The 15,294-nt window shown below is 44.4% G+C and overlaps 1 protein-coding gene across 1 annotated transcript in view; it reads right to left on the bottom strand.

The window, feature by feature from the left end:
• LOC127593748 (uncharacterized) overlaps positions 1 to 15,294 on the bottom strand; it is a 55,084-nt gene that overhangs the window by 4,622 nt on the left and 35,168 nt on the right. The window lies entirely within an intron of this gene.

The raw sequence follows: 15,294 nt of genomic DNA, 5'->3' as shown, positions 1-15,294 counted from the left end.
CGAATAAAGGATATCTTATCTTATCTTATACAAGGCTGCCCATTTCTGAATCATCCTGCACCGTTTCAGCCGTATATGGCTGTCTGCTCGATCAGAGTCCAAAAGATCATCACTATCATCCTGATCTGAGCTCATTTCTGTCTGGATTTGTTGCTGTGTAGATAGCTTTGTCACAAATTTCAACATTCTGTGTTTTTGTACTTTTTTGGACTATTTTTGTCATATCCAATGAAAACTCACTTTTCACCTCTAGAGTCAAGTTTCTTCTTGTCATGCTTGTATGTATAGCACACAGCACCAAACTTTTGCATTTGTGAAACATCAGGTCTCTTTCCAGTCAACATAAAGTAAGCAGTCTGCTTTGTGCAATTATTAAAACATCGGTCCCCGACCACTGCCGCTGTCTGCACTGCATAAGTCCACAAAGTTTTGGGTAGGTCACTTTCAAGTAACATGCATCGAGCCATGTCAAATAAAGTCCTCCAGTTTCTCTCTGCTGTACCGTTTTGGTGTGGTGAGTATGGTGCTGAGGTTTCGTGTCTAATGCCATGTTTACGCATAAGTTCTTGGTACTCTTAGGACATGAACTCAGTACCATTGTCAGATCTAATACACTTAACCTTCCCATAGGGGGCAGTGTCTGCTAAAAAGCTTGCTGTGGCAGTCACTGTATCACTCTTTTGTTTGAGAAAGTACACAAAAACTGTACTTGAGAAGTCATCAGTAAACGACACTGCAAATCTGTGTCCATCTATAGAGATTGGATCTATAGGTCCTGCCAGATCTGTATGCACTAAGCCAAAGACCTCTGTTGCTCTTGCATCCGGCTCTCCATTTCTGGTTTGTACAAACTTCCCTTGAATACACACTTCACATGGTGATACAGGTTTGTCACATTTCCCCTTTATTACCATACCTTCAACCACTTTTGTCAACTTTTGCACATCACTGTAATTGCAATGGCCAAGAATCTCGTGCCACGTTTGCAAATCAAAACAACCTTTGCACTTGTCATTACCCTCTTCTGCAGTAGATAGGTAGTAAAGATTGTTCTGCACATTAACAGGGAATACAGTACCATCACTCATTTTCACCATGTCCTTTCCTTCGTTGAAAATCACTTGCCGTCGCAGCCATCACAGAGAAAATGTCTTGTGGATATGAAGGGATGAACAGTGCATTTCTCAATGTCGCTGTATGGTGGTGTCCTTTGCTGTCGATGAGGATCACCTCTGCTTCTACCCGCTGTTTCGCCACGCCTTGGCACTTGGTTCCGTCTGCTAGCTCAACATAGTGTGTGTCAGCCTTGAAGGTCTCATCGAAGCTCTTGAACTTTGTCTCATCTGTGATGATGTGGGATGTAGCACCCGTGTCTACCATTAGGCTGTTCGTCTTCACACCATGTCCTGGAACGATGTCTGCTTCCCGGTCCTTGGTCAAGAAAGCATACGACTTGTTGCCGTCTCCCTCTGCAGCTTGTCTAGCTTGTTCACTCTTCGGTCGTCGTCTGCAGTTTGCATCTCTGTGCGTTGAACTCTTGCAATAACTGTCTTCTTTGGCATGCTCTTGCTCTGTGCCCTTTTACACCGCACTTGAAACACACCATATCCGCCATTTTGTTTTTGTCGTCGCCCCTTGGAGTGTTATCTTTTACGTTCACTTTCATCACATTATCTGACACCTGAGCACAGAGTTTTTCTGTGTCTTCATATGATCTCAGTCTAGTTTTAAAGTCAGCAAATTTGAGCTTTTCTTCACTCTGTGTTACATGCACTGCAAATGATTTGAAGGATTCTGGAAGTCCTTTCAACACCATTGCTATGAGAAGATCATCACTCATGACTTCCTCTGCATTTCTTAGCGCTGTGATGATAGTCTCTGCCCTAATCACAAAATCTGTTAAGCTTTCCTTGCTTCCCATCTGCAGACTTGTCAGTTCAGAGTACAGGTTTATTATGCGAGGTTTCCCTTTACCTGCATAGTACTCTCGAAGAATCTTCAGGGATTTTCTCCCATCATCTGCAGCTTCGCGCATGACCAGGCCTAGACTAATTGTCATCCAAAAACTATCAGCTCTGCATAGGCCATCCCGTTCTGTTCCTTGTCCTTAGCCTCTTCATTTACGTCAACAAACTGCGGATTTTCACTCAAAATAGTCTCTTTGAGCCCCTGTAGCCGCAAGTAGGCCAAATATTTTGTTTCCCAGAGCTCATACCGTTTCTCATCTCCGTTAAAAGTTAAACGTGACCATCTGCTTGAGCCGTGGCTTGGCTGCTCCATAGCTTCTACGGTAGTCTAGGGTAGCACCACGAGGTAGCACTATTAGCAGCTAGAAGCTAAGCTATGCTAACCTCTTCACCGAGTTCGCAGTTCGTCGCTCTTCTCAGCGGCTTCAAACTTTCTTCAGTCGTTCTTGGGGGTTTCCTGGGCCCATAACCTGTTGTCAGCGGCTTACTTATGCAGTATACCTGCGTGTTCCCCCTCAAGGCGGCTGGATAAACGGAGGAAAAATCTGTGTCTACGTGACAGTATCTTGCTTTATTAGAATTGGTCAGTAGTCAAGTATAACACACAGTATATATAATGGACAAACCGGACGTTGGAACAGACCCTTCAAAGTAAAACAAGACATAATTGAGAGCATATTTGTCTGTTCACAACATAGTCTTATTAGATACCTGGGGTGTCTCATTGTGCCATAGATCTGGTGGGGTTGCGGGATAAGTAAAACTCAGTTTTTAATGATTTTTTAAAATCAGGATAAAACATTACAATTGCTGATATCCTGACCTTTTATTTTGAAATGCGGCATCAGATCTGAAATAAAGTACTGTGGTTGGATACTTGGGTTTGCCTCAGACTTGGTCTGGTTGTGGGATAACTAAAATTACTTTTTTTTTTTTAACGACTGCAGTAGAGTTAACAATGACTTTATTTTTTTATCTCAACTTTGGAACGGCGGTCCGGTCGTCCAGTGGTTAGCACGTCGGCTTCACAGTGCAGAGGTACCGGGTTCGATTCCAGCTCCGGCCTCCCTGTGTGGAGTTTGCATGTTCTCCCCGGGCCGGCGTAGGTTTTCTCCGGGTGCTCCGGTTTCCTCCCACATTCCAAAAAAACATGCGTGGCAGGCTGATTGAACACTCTAAATTGTCATTCGGTGTAAGTGTGAGCGTGGATGGTTGTTCGTCTCTGTGTGCCCTGTGATTGGCTGGCAACCGATTCAGGGTGTCCCCCGCCTACTGCCCGGAGACAGCTGGGATAGGCTCCAGCACCCCCCGCGACCCTAGTGAGGATCAAGCGGTTCGGAAGATGAATGAATGAATGAATGAACTTTGGAATGCTTCTTGGTGCTATTCTGGCAGATTTCATTCTCCCTTGGTGAACTCATCGTTAGTTGACCGCCAAGAAATTATTTAGTTACATTCTTTGAAACCCAAAGGAAAAACGTGCATGCATCAGTTGGAAGGCTTTTATTTTGAATGTTGCCAATGCCGCTCCGATGCCCAACATTACCGTAATGTCGAGTATTAACAATCGCACTGGCGGCTGGCTGGACTTCAATTTTGCGAGTGGAGGCGCATTCCGCAGAGGTCCTTCCGAACGTAATGGCACTCACCCTGGAGTTGTTGAGCTATTTACAAAATCGCCGTGTACCAGAAGACTTCCACATCCCAATGGATCCAGAACATGTTTGTGTATTTCGTCATTGCCCGTGATCGTTTTTCATTCTTTCGTGTTAGCAAGCCTGCTTCATCTATAACTAACTCAGGTTAGCGGGGAACTCCAGAATAAAATATAAAGTACTTTTAGCATGATCACGCAGGTAGTTTATCTGTTGTCGGCATCTTCTCCTAGGGCAGTCCTTCTGTAATGTTTAGTCACCAAAATTGTGTCGCAGACAACTGGCTGGTCAATCAAACGGGAGTCCTCGATTGATGACAGGGTTGAACGACGTGAGCCACGATCTTATTGAATTTTATTGATTTACACTTGGTACAAGAACAACCCTTTTGCGTGTCTTTTACATTCATGGCCAAAAGCCGTTTTTCTGTACACATGTACACTAAAATCCTGACAGGTTGTAATGCGATCAGCACATTTCAATTTAAATTTTCGGGTTATGCAGTATTTCCAACGTTGGAAGGAAACTGTCTGAAATCGAGGACACCCTGTGCAGTGAGTTATGTAACACGCATTGGAGGTAGGACCCGTCTTTGACACTAATAAAAAAAAATGGACAAGCATGCATCACAAACATTGTTATTGAGGCACGGTACACCCATCCATCCATTTTCTGATCCGCGTATCCTCACAAGGGCCTTCTTTGGGTTGTTTGTTTATTGAACTAAGAAACAGATAACAGACATTTGGGAGCAAGGCAAGGGAAGTTAAAAAAATAAAAACAAAGTGATAATTGAACACAATATAGATGGTCAAAGGAAGTAAGAAGAAAAAAAACTAATCTAGTCCCACCCCTTGTTTTTTTGTGAGTTTTAACTTGATTTATTTTAAAATTGTCATTGATTGTTCATTTGGCATTTCGCAATCTGAAAGGAAAACGTCAATGTACACTGGCACATTTCTATATCACTCTACTCTCAGACTCAATCAATATTCACTTACAATACAGCATTTAATAATTTTACCAACTTAAATCTGATTTAAATTTTAAGTTATTTTTAAACTTGACTTTTTAACCCGCTTTTGATACCAGCAAGCGATTCACAATTCTCGATTCAAGGAGCGGAAACTAAGAGCAGACTAAACTCGTCTGAGAAGTCCTGACGAGTAACGATACAACTGTAACTGGACATGAAGATTTAACACAAGGTGTTTTTATCTGGAAACACAGTACCACATGTCCTGTATTCGTGGATTTAATACAAATTCAGGGAAATGCAGTGATGCGGGTGGTTGGGAAAATCAAGTACGACTTGGACACTGATGCTAAAAAAATCAAGGGTTAGGAACCTATGGCTCGCCAGCCAGGTGCGGCTCTTTGGATGATTGCATCTGGCTTGCAGATATAACAAAATAGTTTTTGTTTGTTTTGTTTGTTTGTTTGTTTGTTTTTTCACTGCTTATGTCCTGTTCAGGGCTGCACAAGCAATTTTAATTGGATGATACTGTTGAAACTACGTTGGCCATTGCTGGGTCAACAGGTAATCAGTCTGCCATGGTCATTCGCTCAAAGCTAACCCTTCAAAAAAGCAGTTGGTGAAAAGGAAAAAAAAGATGACGAGTATGGTCCACTTCAGGGCGAATGGACCGAAGGATTCTTTTTCGTGAAGAGAACAGGTTCTGCGCTGTCTAATTTGCGATGACAAAATACCATCGATGAAACAGTCGGATGTCGCGCGGCACTTTGACACCATTCTACGTTCGAAACAAAACACACTGCGGGAGACAGCAGAAAGGAAGCGTGCAAGCTACTGAGCAGGATGCAAGCTGGCCAGCAGCAACTCCGTATATGGACCCGCCAGCAAGTCCATTAGCTTTGGTGGATCTTGAGCAATAAATATAATAAATAATACATACATAAAAAACAATAAATAAAACCCATTTCCATTAATAGTGATTATTATAACAAAACTATTTCAAAGAATACATTAAGAGGATTATTATACGGGCATTATGTTGAATTCATTTTTAAAATGCACAATATGGCTCTCACTGAAATACATTTCCAAATATTTTGCTTTCATAGCTCTCAGTCAAAAAGTTCCCAACCCCTGCTCAAAATTGTCCTGAGGTGTGACCGTGAATACATACAGTATATATATATTAGAGCTGTCAGTTTAGCGCGTTTTTGTTGGCATTAATTGAAATGAATTGTAACGTTATAATTTTTTTTTCTTGCGAGATTAACGCAGCACACGTTACAGCGGATGTTATGTTTCTCTATAAATAAACCAGAAACAAAACAAGCGCGCTGCACAGGTCCACACACTTTTGTTTTGCCAGCCACGGCAACGCGAGACACCGAAAACTGATACTTTAAGAGTTTATGAATGGAAAGTTTACTTTTAAAAAGTTGCCAGATTGTTCCACTGACAAGACCAAAGTTACCTGTATGTTTTGCAGTCGTAAACTGAGCTATCGTCATAGCACGTCGAGTGTGAAATACCACTTAATGGCCAAGCACACAGCTGACGAGAGTACTCCGCCCCCTCGTCTCAGACAGACAGGATTGGATCATTTCAAAGTGAAGAAAATGGATAACATGACAAAAAACAAATTTGCTGAAGCCACAGCTAAATGTATGGCTACTACATGCAAGCTGTCAAGATTGTCCACAGCTCGACTCAAGCTGAAATCATTCGCATTGCATTTAACAACTCCACTACGGATTGCCAGCGAGAGCCTCCATTACAAGCTGTGTACGGAAATTGTACGTAGTGGAGAAGGCCAAGTAAGGTACACCAAGCGGGAGAAGACACTATTTCAGGAGAGAAATAAGAGACTCGGTTGATGAGCCTCTGGTGAATAAAGAGCAGGCATTACGTTGAGTTCGATGTATGGCACTGACGCGATTGGTACTTGTTTGGAACTATTTTGTGTGAAAGGTTACAGTGTTCTGTGTCCGTATAAATAAAGCGGGTGGAGCTTCTCTGTGGTCGTCTGACACCAACTGTGCGCTGATGCATGTCGAGAGTTTAGCGGTGCAATGGTAGCGACCACACTGAAAATAAAACGTCTCCAGTATTGTCATCGAACCAAGTGTAATCATCCGAAATGAATCGTGTTTGCGCTGTCCAATTTGTCCTGATAACAGAAATTCCTCATTTGGGAAATGAGCATGGTACATGTCCTTTATGAACCTGCAAGTATGTTGACAAAATGCACGTGTAACAACACAATCAATAAAATACAAAAATATACTCTCCAAATACTGTTTATATAACAAAAACTGCTATACAGGTGTATCAAAAAAAATCACAACAGTAAAATACGTACAGTATTTTAATGTTTATTTTTTTCTGTCTCGGGGAAAAAATATGTATTTTGGATTGTTTTGTTGGATGCATTCTTTGGTTTATGACAATGTTTGCCTGCGTGTCACACAGTTTTCTTGCTAGTTGCAAGTAACTGTCTCGTTGATCACCGATGTCTGGTAATTCTTGTGCATACTGAAGGATTTTTGTTGCCATTTGCATTGCTTCCTTGCTGGATGGTGGCTTGTCATCAGGAGTTGAAGTCGATGCCTTGTTGTTTAAAGTTTCGTAGATTTGCGTCTTTCAAACCCAAGTGTCTGCTGGATCTTTTTAACTTTGTGTCCAGCCTCGCTCAAACGGATACATTTCACTCGCTCCGCTCCAGTTGTTACAGTTCTTCTGTTTCGATGCGATGATCTACACGACGTAAGTGAATAAAGTTAAAATCTTTCACAATTACAGTAAAACGCATGCCAAAAAAAGTCGCTTACACGTCTCCCTTTCGAATCTGATGAATGAAAACGGCGAAGCGAACACGTTTCTTCGGTCGTGTCGAGTGGGTGCTGCTTTTAAGCTAGTGCCGCGTTCTACAGGACGTAAGTGAATAAAGTTAAAATCGTTCACAGTTACAGTAAAACGCACAGCAATAAAAACTCACTTGCATGTCGTCATTTAGAATCTGATGATCGAAAAACGCGACGAAAAAACTCGTTTCAACGTTGTCTTTTCCGTCGCATCTGGTGGGCGTAGCGTGTATTTAAGCTTACGCGGCATTACACCTGCATCCGGGTAACGGGTAGTGGAATTTCCGCTTACGCAACTTCCGGTAACATGTAATATCGTAGTCAAAATGTTAATGCATAGGTTTTTCTTCCGGGTAAAGGATATTCCTTTCCATAGAATTCCAGAGATGGGAATATTTACTGTACTAGTTTACCGTAGATGTGCACTTTATAATGTTATATTGCTCTGTTTTGATTCCATAAAAAGAGCTGTTAAAGCAGCTGTCGTGTGACAAAATATTTTTCTCACTGTTGTTGATGGACAGTAATATTGTGTGAGATTATGTCTGAATAACTGCTCCAAGTGAAAATTGTTCATGTAAAATTGAAAATCAAAATTTCAGTAAATATTTGCATTTTGCACATAGAAAACTGATTAATGATTCCATGTTGATGAGAGCATGAAAATGGGGAAAAATAGGGCAAAAAATATATAAAAGGAAATTCTGAAACGCGAAAAAATCCGTGAGTGATCAGGATTAATTTTTTAGTTCATTTGAGTTAATTATGACAGTTGCATTTTTAATTAGATTCAATATTTTTCTGCTTGGCTCTCAACGAAGGCGGACGTTTTTTGCACAGCTCCCCTGCCCTCCCACCTTTTTTTTCCCTGCTCGCCACTTAGTTTTTTGTGCTGTCTTTGTCTAACTTTTTTTTCCTAGCCTCCTACCGTGTTTTCATCCGAAGAACTAACCATGAAATTAGTTGGCTGGTCTCTCGATGTACCGTATTTTCACGACCATTCGCCGCACCGTATGGTTGGGCGCAGTCTCATTAATGGGTGCTATTTCTGTATTTTACACATAGACAAAACGTACTGTATTATTGGCCGCAATTTTTATAGTGGTAAAACATACGCCAGCTTAAACATACGGCATGCATGCGCGCACGCTAAAAACACGTTAGCTTGAAGCATACGGTAGCATGCCAAGACATACAGATACAAGCTAAAACACATTTTTAAAAAGGCAACGCAAGCAAAACTGAGTTCCGTTGTATTTTATTTAGCCATCGTACAATGTACTCACGTTTTTCGATCAATCATCACCCAGAAATCCAAAGTTCTCATCCTCTGTATCAGAATCAAACAATTGTGCAAGTACCGGTAATCCATCAAAAACGCAGTGTTCCCTCTTGTTGTCAGAGTCACTCTCATTGCCATGTGGCTCCACAGAAATGTGCCGGCTTTGCCAAAAACTCAAACAACAGGGCAAGCAGATACGTTCGTGCAGGCAGCCACAATCCATTTGCAAATTGTGGCGTAACTCGCCTAGCGCTGCCTCTCACTCTTTGTAAAGTTGTGTTTGCCATCGATCATCCATTGTTCCCATGCCGTTCGCAACTTTACTTTGAACGCCCGGTTGATGCCGATGTCCAGCGGTTGGAGTTCTTTTGTCAAGCCTCCGGGAATAACGGCAAGCTCAGAGTTCATTTGCTTGACTTGGTTTTTCACCGCTGCTGTGAGATGAGCACGCATGTCAAAAGCATAACCGATGGCTTGAAGTTTGAACTGAGCTTCGTAGGCGTGTCTCTATGTAGAATTTATTTTCGGGGTTCTTAGAAACCAAAACCGAAGTTGTTTTGCAACGATGCATATTGCCACACGCTATACAGGTGTTGGTACCTGCTTGGAGCGTCCCTTTACACACCCACCCTTCACCCATTGGCGGACTGCTCCCCCACATGCCTGTCCTCTCTCTCTCTCCATATCTGTATATATACACGTCCACCCTTCACTGATTGGCCGACTTCTTTCCTGCATGCCTGTCCACAGTCACTTCCGCCTTTTCTCTATATAAACAGCGTGTCGGCTGTCAGTCAGATTTTGGAACTCAGCGCATACACAAGACGCTCAGCATCATAAGGCGTCCTGTCCACTTTGGAGAAAATTTAAGACTTTTAATGGCACCTTATAGTCGTGAAAATACGGTAATCGACAAAAGAATTTTGACGAAAAGAGCGGGCAGTGGGGAGCCTGCTTGCCCTCCGGGGACACTTGCTGCCAGATACACCCTGGATCCATGGAGAAAGTGGAGACCGGTGTGCCTGACAGTACTGTCCGTGGAGTATGTGGAAGACATCTACATTATTTGCCTTTTGCTAACAGGTATGCTGCTGTTCTATCGCCAAATTCAACTCCCCCCATCAGAGAAGGGAAACGTTATGTGGCCCTCACAGGAAAAAGTTTGGGGACCCCTGCTTTACAATAACAAAAAACACAAAACAATATGGGTTGAGCAGCGGCAGCCAAAACGCGCCAGCGTTCACTCAACCCAGAAGTCAGAAAGAAACCACAAGGGAGGGAGAGGAGGAGAAAAAAAAACACGCTCGAACTACTCTCATTTTGAGGATAATTTGAATTAGGCAAAAAAAACTCCTTCACAAGCATATGACAGTGGTCACAAGACATAAACAATGAAGACGGTGAACCAAGGGAATGTATGAAGGAGGGGGTGATTGTGGGGGACGAGCTTCCGTGCATACTTTCATCAGGGGAAGGTCGAGATAGCAAATGTTGTTTTTTTGGCAGGCTGTCCAAGAATTTAAGACAGCCTTGAGTCCGTGGCTTATGTCTCTTTAGTGGCGTCGATCAACCAAATCCGTGATTTCAGTCAATATTTGAGCACGGGTTCCAGTTTCTCCAAGTTCTTGACCATCTTGCAGAGACGCTCCAAAACAGCAACAGTTAGTGGTTTAGCACAGTCTGAGTCTGAGTGTTGGACATCCGCACTTTGCCATCCTTAGACCGTCAGCCTCTTCACTTCCAATAGAGCCGCTCCCATCGGTTGTGTTACACCGTGCTGGCAAGTTGATTTGGCAATAGAATAAATATGCCTGAACTGATCATCTAAACGTGTCTTATTATTACACGAGCCCGACTCATGTCTGCACTCGCTGAGGGGGCGGGGTCGTTCTGAACAGTGACATTCACAATCACAATCAATCTAGTCGTGCATTGCTCTGATTGACGCCCTGCGTCGCAGCACCGCACTGTGGTTCGTCATTATCTTGATTTGAATCCAACCAATTGACATATAAGAAAGTAAATACGTATTTAATCAGTACAACATTGTTGAACGCAATTTTATTGACATTTGTGTGATAAATTAACAGAATTTAAAAGTAACATTTGTGTCCACACCGTTTAATTGAAGAACTCAAGCTGAAATAACTGCTTTGGAATACAGTAAAACAAAATCACCGTACATTTACCTCTCCGTGAGCCGTCACCTTACCGTGGTGGAGGGGTTTGTGTGTCCCAATGATCCTAGGAGCTAAGTTGTCTGGGGCTTTATGCCCCTGGCAGGGTCACCCATGGCAAACAGGTCCTAGGTGAGGGACCAGACAAAGCACGGCTCACAAAGCCCCTTATGAAAAATAAAATCGATGGTACTCAGTTTCCCTTGCCCGGACGCGGGTCACCGGGGCCCCCCTCTGGAGCCAGGCCTGGAGGTGGGGCTCGTTGGCAAGCGCCTGGTGGCCGGGCCTACACCCATGGGGCCCGGCCGGGCACAGCCCGAAGAGGCAACGTGGGTCCCCCTTCCCATGGGCTCACCACCCATGAGAGGGGCCAAAGGGGTCGGGTGCAATGTGAGCTGGGCGGCAGTCAAAGGCGGGGACCCTGGCGGTCCGATCCTCGGCTGCAGAAACTAGCTCTTGGGACATGGAATGTCACCTCTCTGGCATAGAAGGAGCCCGAGCTGGTGTGTGAGGCAGAGAATTTCCGACTAGATATAGTCGGACTTGCCTCCACACACAGCCTGGGTTCTGGTACCAGTTCTCTCGACAGGGGTTGGACTCTCTTCCACTCTGGAGTTGTTCACGGTGAAAGGCGCAGAGCAGGTGTGGGCATACTCATTGCCCCACGGCTCAGTGCCTGTACATTGGGGTTCACACCGGTAGACGAGAGGGTTGCCTCCCTCCGCCTTCGGGTGGGTGGACGGGTCCTGACTGTTGTTTGTGCATATGCACCAAACAGCAGCTCAGCATACCCACCCTTTTTGGAGTCCTTGGAGGGTTTGCTGGAGAGTACTCCTGCTGGGGACTCCCTTGTTCTGCTGGGGGACTTCAATGCTCACATGGGCAATGACAGTGAGACCTGGAGGGGCGTGATTGGGAGGAACGGCCCCCCCGATCAGAACCCGAGTGGTGTTTTGTTATTGGACTTCTGTGCTCGTCACGGATTGTCCATAACGAACACCTTGTTCAAACATAAGGGTGCCCATATGTGCACTTGGCACCAGGACACCCTAGGCCGCAGTTCGATGATCGACTTCGTAGTTGTATCATCGGATTTGCGGCCGCATGTTCTGGACACTCGGGTGAAGAGAGGGGCGGAGCTGTCAACTGATCACCACCGATGTCAGAGTTTGGTTCGCATTGCCGGCAGTAAGTCGGAATCGTTTCCAGTGAGGGTAGGACTCCGCCAAGGCTGCCCTTTGTCACCGATTCTGTTCATAACCTTCATGGACAGAATCTCTAGGCGCAGCCGAAGCGTTGAGGGGGTCCGTTTTGGTGGCCTCAGTATTGCATCCCTGCTTTTTGCAGATGATGTGGTGCTGTTGGCTCCTTCAAACAGGGCTCTCCAACTCTCACTGGAGCGTTTCGCAGCCGAGTGTGAAGCGGTTGGGATGAAAATCAGCACCTCCAAATCTGAAACCATGGTCCTCAGTCGGAAAAGGGTGGAGTGCCCCCTCCGGGTCGGGGGGGAGATCTTGCCCCAAGTGGAGGAGTTTAAGTATCTTGTTCACGAGTGAGGGCAGGAGGGAGCGAGAGATCGACAGGCGGATTGGTGCAGCGTCTGTGAGTTGCTACGCATTGCCGAGCGGAAAGAAGGAGCAGCAACAGCAACAGTAAAGTCAACATTTCTCTCGTGTGAAGCTTTCCCACATTTGAAAGTAAAGAACAGAGCGAAACACGGTGGCAGCGCGTGTGTAGAAATTGGCGACGTGAAGAGGAGGCTGGACGAAACGCTAGCTGGTTAGCACGGAAGCTAACCGCGGACGTTAGCACGGAAGCTAACTGCGAAAAGTCGCTACGCAGCTGGAACCCACGACCAGAGACCAACCAACCAAACGCCAGCGAGCGTGAGGGAGCCGGTAAACCCACTTGCCACGTTAGAAACACCCAGCAGCAAGCCTACTGGACACGTCACAAACTAGCATACAACCGGCTAGCAACGAGACCCGACAAAATGCCACCCAAACAGAAGCAAGACATAAAGCAGGAAGAGGATTCCCTGACCCTCACTCAAGTAAATGAATTACTCCAGCAACAAAAAGAACTTTTTACGGCGCTCTTGCAACAACAACAGGAAAATTTCAAAGGATTTGTCAAGATGATAATAGACTCAACAAACTCACGACTTGACACTTTTACCAGGGAAGTCCAAGAAATAAAAACCAGCATCAACTTTACCCAAAAAGAGGTAGACGACATTAAAAAAAATCTAATCTGTCAAACTGGCCATTCCAAAGACATGCAAACGGAATTCTACAAAGTATGTGACGGCATGCTTGTATTAACGGACAAGGTGGACTACTTGGAAGGACAGTCAAGAAGAAACAACTTAGTAATTGATGGAATTGAGGAAAAACCGGGAGAAACGTGGACTGAAACAGAGGAAAAAGTTCAAAAAATCCTGAAGGAGAAACTGCTGATACAGGGGCAAATTGAGGTGGAGAGAGCTCACCGCACAGGAAGACAAGACCCTGGAAGACCTCGACCAAGGCCAGTTGTGGTGAAATTTCTAAGAAACAAGGACAGATCAAGGATCCTACAAAATGCAAAATATTTAAAAGGCTCCAACATCTACATTAACGAAGACTTTACAGATGCCGTACGACAAAAAAGAAAAGAGCTCCTCCCAAAATTAAAAGCTGCACGTGACAGAGGGGAAACTGCCTACTTAAGACATAACAAACTTATTGTCCACCCCCGCACCAGTACTCCAACACAACAGGCTCGAGTTCAACACCATCAAGCAGCATACTGAGAATTTTTCACCACCCGACAATAAAAACTCTGACCCTACTGAAGCAGGAAATTCACATACCAAAAAACATGGACTTCGAATTCTTTGATGACCCTTCCAACCCTTTGATGACCTCCAACCCTACTGACCACAAGACGTTTGACCCTGAGAACAACTTGGACCCGGACAATAACTTTTTCAAGACCGACCGACCGCGAGGCAGCCAGCGACGACCGACCGTGAGGGAGCCAGTGATGACCGCGAGGAAGCCAGCGACGACTGCAGGGAAGCCAGCGACCGTGAGGAAGCCTGGAGACAACCAGCCTGCGACCACCGTGAGAGAGCCAACGACGACCGCAAGGGAGCGAGAGACGACCGAGAGGAAACCAGCGACGACTGCAGGGGAGCCAGTGACCGCGAGGGAGCCGGGAGACGGCGAGCCTGAGGCAGCCGGGAGACAACCAGCCAGCGCGCGTGAGAGCGCCGGGAGGCAGCCAGCCGGCGAGCGTGAGGGAGTCGGCGATGACCGCAAGGGAGCCAGTGACCACGAGGGACCCAGTGATGACGGTGAGAGAGCGAGCGACGACAGCGAGGGAACCAACGACGGCCGTGAGGGAGCCATGGACGACCGTGTGGGAGCGGGAAATTCACATCCCAAAAACATGAACTTCCAACCCTTTGAAGATATTGACTATAAGCCATTCGATCCCGAGAACAATTTGGACCCAGACAATAACTTCTTCAACAACAAACAAAGGGTAACAAACTCTGACTATTACCTGGATGAACAATTCAACACTAATATAAAATTGGAAAATGCACTTTCGGTAATACACTTAAACAGTAGAAGTCTCTATAAAAACTTCACAAAAATTAAAGAATACCTGACTAAATTCAATAAATTTAAAATAATTGCCATATCGGAAACTTGGCTTGATGAAGATAAAACAACTGAAATGGAAATAGAAGGTTATGAAATGTTTGCAACTAATAGAGAAAACAAAAAAGGAGGGGGGTTGCAATATATGTAGACAAAGCACTTAAATGCAGTAAAATCGAGAGATTGACAAACACAATAGAAAACCTAATGGAATGTCTAACCATTGGAATACACAATAAAAAGGCATCAAATATTATCATAAGCTGCATCTATAGGACACCAGGAACATGGATTGACACATTCAATAAAAAACTAACAGATATGCTCAGTTACTACAACGATAAGAAAACACGAATAATATGTGGTGACTTTAACATTGACTTATTAAACCCAAATAGACACAAAAAACAACTGACTTCATAAATATTATGTACAGCAACAGCTTTTTCCCAGTAATCCTGAAACCTAGCAGAATAACAGTTGACACGGCCACATTAATAGATAACATATTTATAAATAAGATTGATCATAAAATGGAAAGTGGACTTCTCATTAATGACATAAGTGACCACCTGCCTGTTTTTGCAGTTTTTCATAATTATTTCGATAGAAAAGCTAAATAAACAACTTGTATAACAGAAATAAGACTAAGAACCCAACGTTCCATCGATGCCTTTAAGCAAGACCTAGAAAAACAAAACTGGACCGAGGTCTACTCAAACG

Source organism: Hippocampus zosterae, chromosome 21, assembly GCF_025434085.1.
Source record: "Hippocampus zosterae strain Florida chromosome 21, ASM2543408v3, whole genome shotgun sequence".
Lineage (NCBI taxonomy): Eukaryota > Metazoa > Chordata > Actinopteri > Syngnathiformes > Syngnathidae > Hippocampus > Hippocampus zosterae.
The sequence above is the reverse complement of the archived record's forward strand: the minus strand, read 5'-3'. Positions and strand labels throughout refer to the sequence as shown.